Below are 7,615 nucleotides of genomic sequence, written 5' to 3' on the forward strand. Positions count from 1 at the left end.
ACAGTAATTACAAATAGAAAAACAGACGGAGAGGGGTTAAAGCTAAAATTTTCAGACCTGAGTCACTAAACATTAAAGAACGGCAAATATAGTGAAAGTAGCAATGTAATAAAGTAGGTCACACCCACCTTGTGAGGCCCAATTTTTCCAGACGTACCGGGACAAAAAAAACACGGACAGCTCAGCTCCGATATTTTCCGGACCAGCCAACTTTAAGGACAGGGCTTTGCCCAGGGAACGGAAAGGGATTTATCAGTGTCTCAGCCCCACCAGCTCTCGGAACCATTCACCGGAAGGCCACAACCACAGCCACCAGCGCTTAAGCTGAGGGTCTTCATGCCCTGGGATGAGAGGAAGACTAGGTTGCGAGTCTGCTGCACTGGAGAGCAGACACGTCCACAGTGACCTGTGATTGCAACATTGCATCCTGGTCTCTCATCCAGCCACTTGGCAGGTGGTGCTGCCAGTTTGGCACCTTTCCCCAGCACCAAACTGTGTTTAAAAAAATCCCACACAAGATGTCCTTGTTCCCTGACCTTTCAGCCATGTTTAAAACACGTCATGTCACTCAGCCGTGAGCTACTCAACTGTCTCAATCTGATTTTTTTTTTTTTTTTTTTTTTAAATCTAGATCATCCATTGCCCTTTTCTTGAGCGCTTCCATTTGTACCAGTGATGTGCTTTACCGGCCAGACGTGAGTTCAGGTGATGTTTCCCTTTCAGTTGATGATGGGTCATTGAGAGTGACATTAACATCACCCACATAAAGGCCAATTGCTTGAGCTTCACACAAGTGAAATGTGAACTGATTGGGGTGACAGCATCTACCCATCCACCCCCAGTCTGAGGCCAGAGCCCAGCCCCACTCTATAGACTAGATAAGCAGCCACACCATCTGTGCTACTTGAATGATGTGCTAGACCCAAGGAATCTGGGTAATCATGGGAGACAGTGTCTTGTCGGATTCCTGGGTATGTATGTACAGTATGCAGAGAGAAAGTAGCAAGTTTTGTTTGTTAAACTGTTTAATCAAAAGAAAAGAATCCAGAAAATAACAGTGAATAGGAAAGATGCTACAGAGGACCCGGTGGTGGTTTTCAGCCAATTGGCCATATCACCCTGAGTCCTGCTCTTAGAACTTTTGAAATAACCCCATAGTTCAAGGGAGAAGCCATGGGAGGGTTGTTTGTTTTCAAAGGAGCTAGCTTTTCAGACAAAAGCCATATTTGATCTGATCAGAAACATTTCTTATCTGAACCCCCTTTGCTCTTCACACCCTCTACATGGACCCTATTCTTATGCCTTGTTCATTAGCTCAGCTAATAGGATTTTTAAAAGCTCACTATCTAGCATATAGGTGCTAGAGAAATCATTGAAACCAAGACTAGGTCTGAGATCCTAAACCCTCGGGCCCCACTCTTCCAAACACAAATATGGTTTAGTTATTAAACAACATGAGTCACCAGTGATGACTCATTCCTGGTCTCCTCTAGGGAAAAGCTCATACATAACCTGGCGGGCATCCACTCTGGACCTAAATTCTGAAGCAAGGTCCCTGGATTCTGCAGCTTGCTGGAGTGGCAGACTAGAAGTGCTGTGGCAGCTTCATTTAAATCAACAAAGGAAGGATTTGAATTAATTAAATATGAAAAAAAAATGACGAATACAATCATTGGCGTAGTCCCTGTATGGTTTATTTTTATATTAACAAATGATTCAAGTCCCCAGCTATGGAGGCTTGAGAGGCAGTTTTGGCTTGTGGCATAAGTGCATTTGTTGGCTGCTTCTGCTCAAATGATCAGCAGCACTGATCATTAAATTGTCACCATGAAATTCCAAGTTTAACACCCCATTGAGGCGCGTGAAGCAGTTCGCACCTTTCAGCCCTTCTGTTTCAGGCGGTCTCCAAACTCAGGAGGACAACACGGCTTAGGTTCAGCTTTCATGGGGGGAAATTGGGAGGTTCTCGAGTACAGCTCTGGGACAATGGGCTGAGACCGTGGCCACAGAACACATGGGCCCGGCTTTCTACTGGTGTCTTTACATTTTGGTATTTATTCATTTACAGCGAGAATTAGCTAGGCACTCCTAGGGGCAGAACGATAATTACAGAACAGGCCGAACTAGGCTTTAAGAGATCCAAACACCTCTCGAAACCTCTCCCTCCCATCCCATTGTATTCCGCCCTGCCCAGACAAGCCTCGCAGCAGGCGCTGAAGGTCTTTCAGTTCCCTCTTGCCGGTTTTTCTGCCTGCACGTTGACCTTGGGCAAGACGCCTAAGCACAGATCTGTAAAGGTTTTTAGCTGTTGCCTTGCTCAGCACTGCAAGGCCGGAGAGATTTAAACAGCTGCACCGCTTTCAAATGTGAGGGTGGATGAGACGTGGGCTCCTCTCTCACTGTTGAAAGCCATCTGAGCGGCGTATGCCCAGGTGCCTGGAATCCGTGGGAGTGAGGCACCTAAATACTTCTGTAAAGCTGGGCCGTAGGCCACACCTAAATCCCGTTCAAAATCTGTCCCTTAGGGCTGAGCCCAAGTCTGTGGAAACGCTACCAATGACGTCAGTAATAGCAGGATTTGGCCCTTTTTCTGCAGCTCAGGGAGCCAGGCCTAACTCCTCCATTCCACCCCAAACCCCTGCAGAGACCGTTCAGGTTGCCAACCCAGGCGCTCCAAAGTCAGGAAGTGACAACCTGCCCCGCAACCTTGTGTGGACGCCTGGGGAGACGCTATTTAATGACATGGGCAGGGACCCTTTTCCCCCCACAGGAGCCCTGCCTCATTCAGTGCAGAGGATGGCCAGCGCTCAGGCCCCAGTTGAGCAAGCTATTAAAGGCCATGCCAAGCTTCAAGCACAAGAATAGTCCCCTTGAAGTCAATGAGACTCCTCCCACGTTAGGGTCAGGTACATGCTTCAGTACCTTGCTGCACTGGGACCTGTGCGAACGAAGCAGCTGGTCAAGATTTCATTTGATCTTCCCTCCGCTGTGTGTTCCCTACGCCTTATTTATTACAAGCCAGCCAAGTCCTGCCCTGAATAGAAACGCTGATCTTTTTCCTTGCCGCATCGGCTGTTCACTACACTCGCCCTGTGGCTCACAACGTTAGTAAATGTACCCTTCCCATCCCCAGGAGCGAGGCTGGGAGTGGGAAGAATTATTTTCTCCACCTGCCACAGACAGAACTCGGGCCCGAAGAGCGACTTGCCTGAAGTCACGAGCACCTTTGCTAAAGCTTCCAGAAAACAAAAAAGTTTGCGCCCTGCGAGCAAATGTACCAAAGCTTGGCTGAAAATGTAAAAACTTTGAGGAAAAGTGTTAGCAACTGAAAATGCTCCTTTATGGTGGGGATCTGGGGCATCTTTAGTCCTAGGTCTTGCTATGCAGATTGCGTCTAAAGAGAGCCTTGAATGGAAAGCATGAGAAACGGCAAGTCTGACTGGGTGCCTAAAACTTGAGGTCCCTGCGTACACTTGTGTTTCCAATTCCCGAACGTTTAGCTCGCCACGACGAGCGGGGCAGCCAGCTTCTGGTGCGTTCAGCAGCTCTCAAAGCCGGGGTAGGAAACCTGAAATCATCAAGGGAAATCTGGAGGAAGGGGAGCAAGCGCCTTTGTCATCGGCATCCCTAGAGGACGGAGGCCCAGGTAGGAAAGAACAGGTTGCCTCCAACAGAATTCAATCGAGCTAAAGTGACTCCCTTCGTCCCCAAGCTGTCTCCAGGGTTGCCTTAGCAGACGTGATGCACTTCCACCATTCGGGAAGCAGGATCCGTTGGAGACCAATTAGCCACAGGGATAGAGATGCCGGGTTTTATCACGCCTGGCAGGGGCTCAGTGGATGCACCTGAACGTCGGGCTGACTATTCAGGAAGCCGACAGGCAGTTTCGAAAGGACAAGCATGGAGGGGACCAAGTGGGGGGGCCCATCCTCAAATGCGTCGCACCATCGACTTCGCTGAGGTGGCCTGAGTGAGAGCTGCGCCACTGAGCCCCCTTTCCCCCGCGACAGCTAAACTGCCAGGCGAGCGGCTTCCGGACGAGCACCCACTCCTGGTCCGGGGACAGGCCGCTTTGCAGCCGTGCGCCATGCTCAGCCCCCGGCAGAGCTAAGAGCGAGCGGAGGGAGCCCACCGAGAGAACGGCGGGGCGATCGTTGCCTTCCAATAGAAGGATACAGTGGGGTGATAGGATCATTTCGGATGTCATGCCTCGGTGTCGGAGCTATAAGCTCATTAGCAAGCAGCCAGGATAAACTGGATCTTTGTAAGGAGTCACGTTGTCTGCTATAATAGATCGGAGCCGTTTCAAAGCAGAAAAGCCAGAAGCAGGTGCTTCAAAATGCAAACAGAGATGACGATTCGCTTACAGGTTTCTCTCGTATGCTCCGTGAAGGGTCTGAATCCCACCCCCGCCCCCCGCCCCACACACAGTACACATGCACTGCCTAAGCACAGCCACCTTCGGGGGCGAGCTGGTGGGCTGCATATCTGCAGAGGTCTCCATTCTGGGCAAAGATCCCGGTCTAAACGCTCAGAAGCACTCGCTTTCCCCTCTCAGAGTTAGGGATCGTTTACTGCACCGCATAAGAGAAAAAAAACCGTGCATTTAGAAGTCGTTGTATTTCTTAACCTCTTTTAAAGTGAAGAGTCGGGGGGGGCTGTTAATTATCTCACTACCCTCATTACTATTAAGCCCAAACGTTTCCCCCCAAAATGCAGGAAGGCTGATCAATTCTGTACCTGCCGTCTGCGAAGAACCGGAAAGCACCGGGTCTTGTACCCTGGGCATTCTGAATGACACAAGCGGATTCGGGTGGAGGCTTTAAAAAAATGAGAGAAAAGGTAGAATTCTAAGCAAATCTTCCTAATTTAACAGAGATTCGGAGGGGGGGGGGGGCGCTCCGGGTTTAGATCGTACACACGAGAGCACAGGGAAACAGAAGCGCCCTTTGAAGCACTTTCGTTCCAGGGTTTATGTCTAAACACGCACACTCCCTCTCGGAGTTTAGGTGACGTTTCCCCATACGGCGCCTTGAACCCGGCATCAGGGGGGGAAAGAAAAGATCGCTCACAGCCCAGATCGCTCAGCTTCTCCACAGAAAGGACCAACGCGCTACTCTGCGGGGGCTAAACCACAGATTTAGGGTCCACACACACATACCGTAATCGGATTTAGTGCCTGTCCGTGCTGTCACATACACGCAAAAACACCTACCTGCGGGCTTCCTTCAGCACTTACGAACAGCAAAACGCAAGGGCGGGCTCCCTCCTAGCCATGCCTGGCAGAAGGGCAGGGTCGCTGTACAGGACCCCCCTCTGCACCTGCCTCCAGCTCCTCACGGCGAGTCCGCAAAAGTACCCGCACCTGGTGCAGGGTCCTAGCACCTGACCGCCGGGTGAGTCAGGAGACGAGGCCTGTGTCCTGTGTGTAAAGGAGGAACTTGTATCCCCCCTGTAGCTTCCTGTGCGGGCTCATTCCCCCTCCCACAACCCTGTTTTGGGAGATATGTAAATGAGGCTGAAGATTTTGTATGCCCCTCTCCGTACCTGGCTGAATTTCACGGACAGGCCGAGGCTGACAGCGTGGCCGCACTGAAGTCAATGGGAGAGTTCAGTGGGGCCAGACTGTCACCCCCTAATCCGAAGAGCAGCTCGTTACTCTGCGCAGTCAGGCGCTGCGTGACCTTGGACAGCAGAGAACCTGCCCGGTGACAACACCCGAAGCCAAACCACTTGGCAGGCGGGTTGCAAAAATAACAAATATTTTAAAACTCAACGTTTTGTCCTCCAGCAAAGGAGTCGACATCGCCAATAGCAATGCCAGCTCCAGGCGGGGGGCGTTTTGCCACAAACCAAAGCGTTGTAATTATTTGTTGTGATGATGGGGGGGGGAGAGGGGACCCCTACCAAATCTCAGCGGAACTTGGTTTTAAATCATTCATCCTTCGAACCCAGTTAGACGCTTTATTACCGGGGCCGGAGAGCGCTTTACCTGCAGCCGACGACCTGGGTCTGCACACGCAGTCTGGAACCGTGCGTGCCCCATTCAATTAGGGGATTCTTGGTGCCACACACACCCATCCCCCTTCAACGGCATGGACACGTGGTGACTACAAGCACCAAGTCGCCTCAAATCCTGCTGCCCTGCAGACCTGTTTTCATCCTACAGTACTGCTGACCGCATTCACTGTCAGTTTACACCCACCTACTTCCACTGATGTCACTGCAGCGTCTCCGGGTTTACCCCGGTGTGACTGCAATCAGAATCTGCCCCCCACTCCCCTTCTGCTCAGTAGTAGCTATTGTGGGCTAGAACCGGATTGGGGCTTCTTACTCGGTGTGAACAAATACTGAGTCCTGTCGTTATGCTGCCTGGTTAGGCTGATGCAAATCCAGAGTCACTCCAACCAAAGTACCTGTAAAAAGCAGAGTCGGGCCCGGTGATCTAAATCATCAGACACTTTGCCTGAGAAAAGGCAGCTGGATCAGGCCCCTAATCCTCCTTCAGGACGGGGTATTCTTAACTCTACATTAAGGGCAACGAAACAGCTGCTTTGTATTAAATGCCCGATTCAATGCTCGGCTTTATATACAGTGGAGCCGCAAAAGCTACGTGTCTGAGTCCTAGTGCCAGGACTCCCAGCGACACACAGGTACACACTCCGCCCAGTGCCCAGAAGAATTTGGAGCCATGGGATCATACAGCGCGTCTATACTCAGAAGAGCAACGTTCTTGTGGGCTGTGGATTTGCTGAATCACCTGCGTGATGAAATTAACAGAACCAGGGGGATGTGGTTCCCCCCCCACACACACACACACTTCCAAGCCCCGGCGAACAACTCTGCAAGAAGAGGCTGTTTTGTGCCGGACTCACTTGACTGGCACCAAGGTTGATACGAGTTTCACACCGCGCAGGCAGAACTGAGCCGGAAAGTTCAGAAGCAAAGTGCCAGGCTCCCAAAGCGCGGCGCGGGGCACACGGTCATGGTGGCTTCACCAGAACTGGAGGAGCTGCTTAAATCCCCCCCCCCCACTCAGGACGCCAGCCAATTTAGTAATATACGTATTTGTAGATATCATGTCTAGTAATTCACTGCGAGGCTCTGGGCTTGTGCGCCCCTTTTACCAGCCAAGTCAGAAATTCAGAAGCCCAGGGTTTAGCATGAAAACGCGGACAGCCCCTTAAATGAGAGCCGTGCTTCTGGGCACTGTCACAATTCCCGTTTCATGGAGAGTTTCAAACGTAGGAAGGGGGGAACCAGTTTCCCTTGCATCTGACGATGGAGACCCGCTGTCCTGCGAATATAGCGACAGATCGCACCCGTGTTTCTGTGTACACGGATTGCCATCTCCATTTGCTGCCACAGCACTGGGGTGGGATGGTGCGGCTGCTCCCCTGGTCCTGCTGCTGCAGGGACCCGCCAGGGTCTGGAAAGCCGCTCTCCTAGGGGCACAAAAGGATGAGAACTGAATTACGGCTTGTCCTCGTTGAAGGAAGCTTTTCTACGGCGAGACGTGTTTCGTTTCCCTGCTCTCAGTGAGGGTAGCTGCTGGGTTTCCTGTAAGTCGACTTTTTGCCGAAGGGGCCGGCTAGCGAGGTCCCCAGCCCGTGTA

The sequence above is a fragment of the Natator depressus genome, chromosome 3 (genome assembly GCF_965152275.1).
Source record: "Natator depressus isolate rNatDep1 chromosome 3, rNatDep2.hap1, whole genome shotgun sequence".
NCBI classification, from domain to species: domain Eukaryota; kingdom Metazoa; phylum Chordata; order Testudines; family Cheloniidae; genus Natator; species Natator depressus.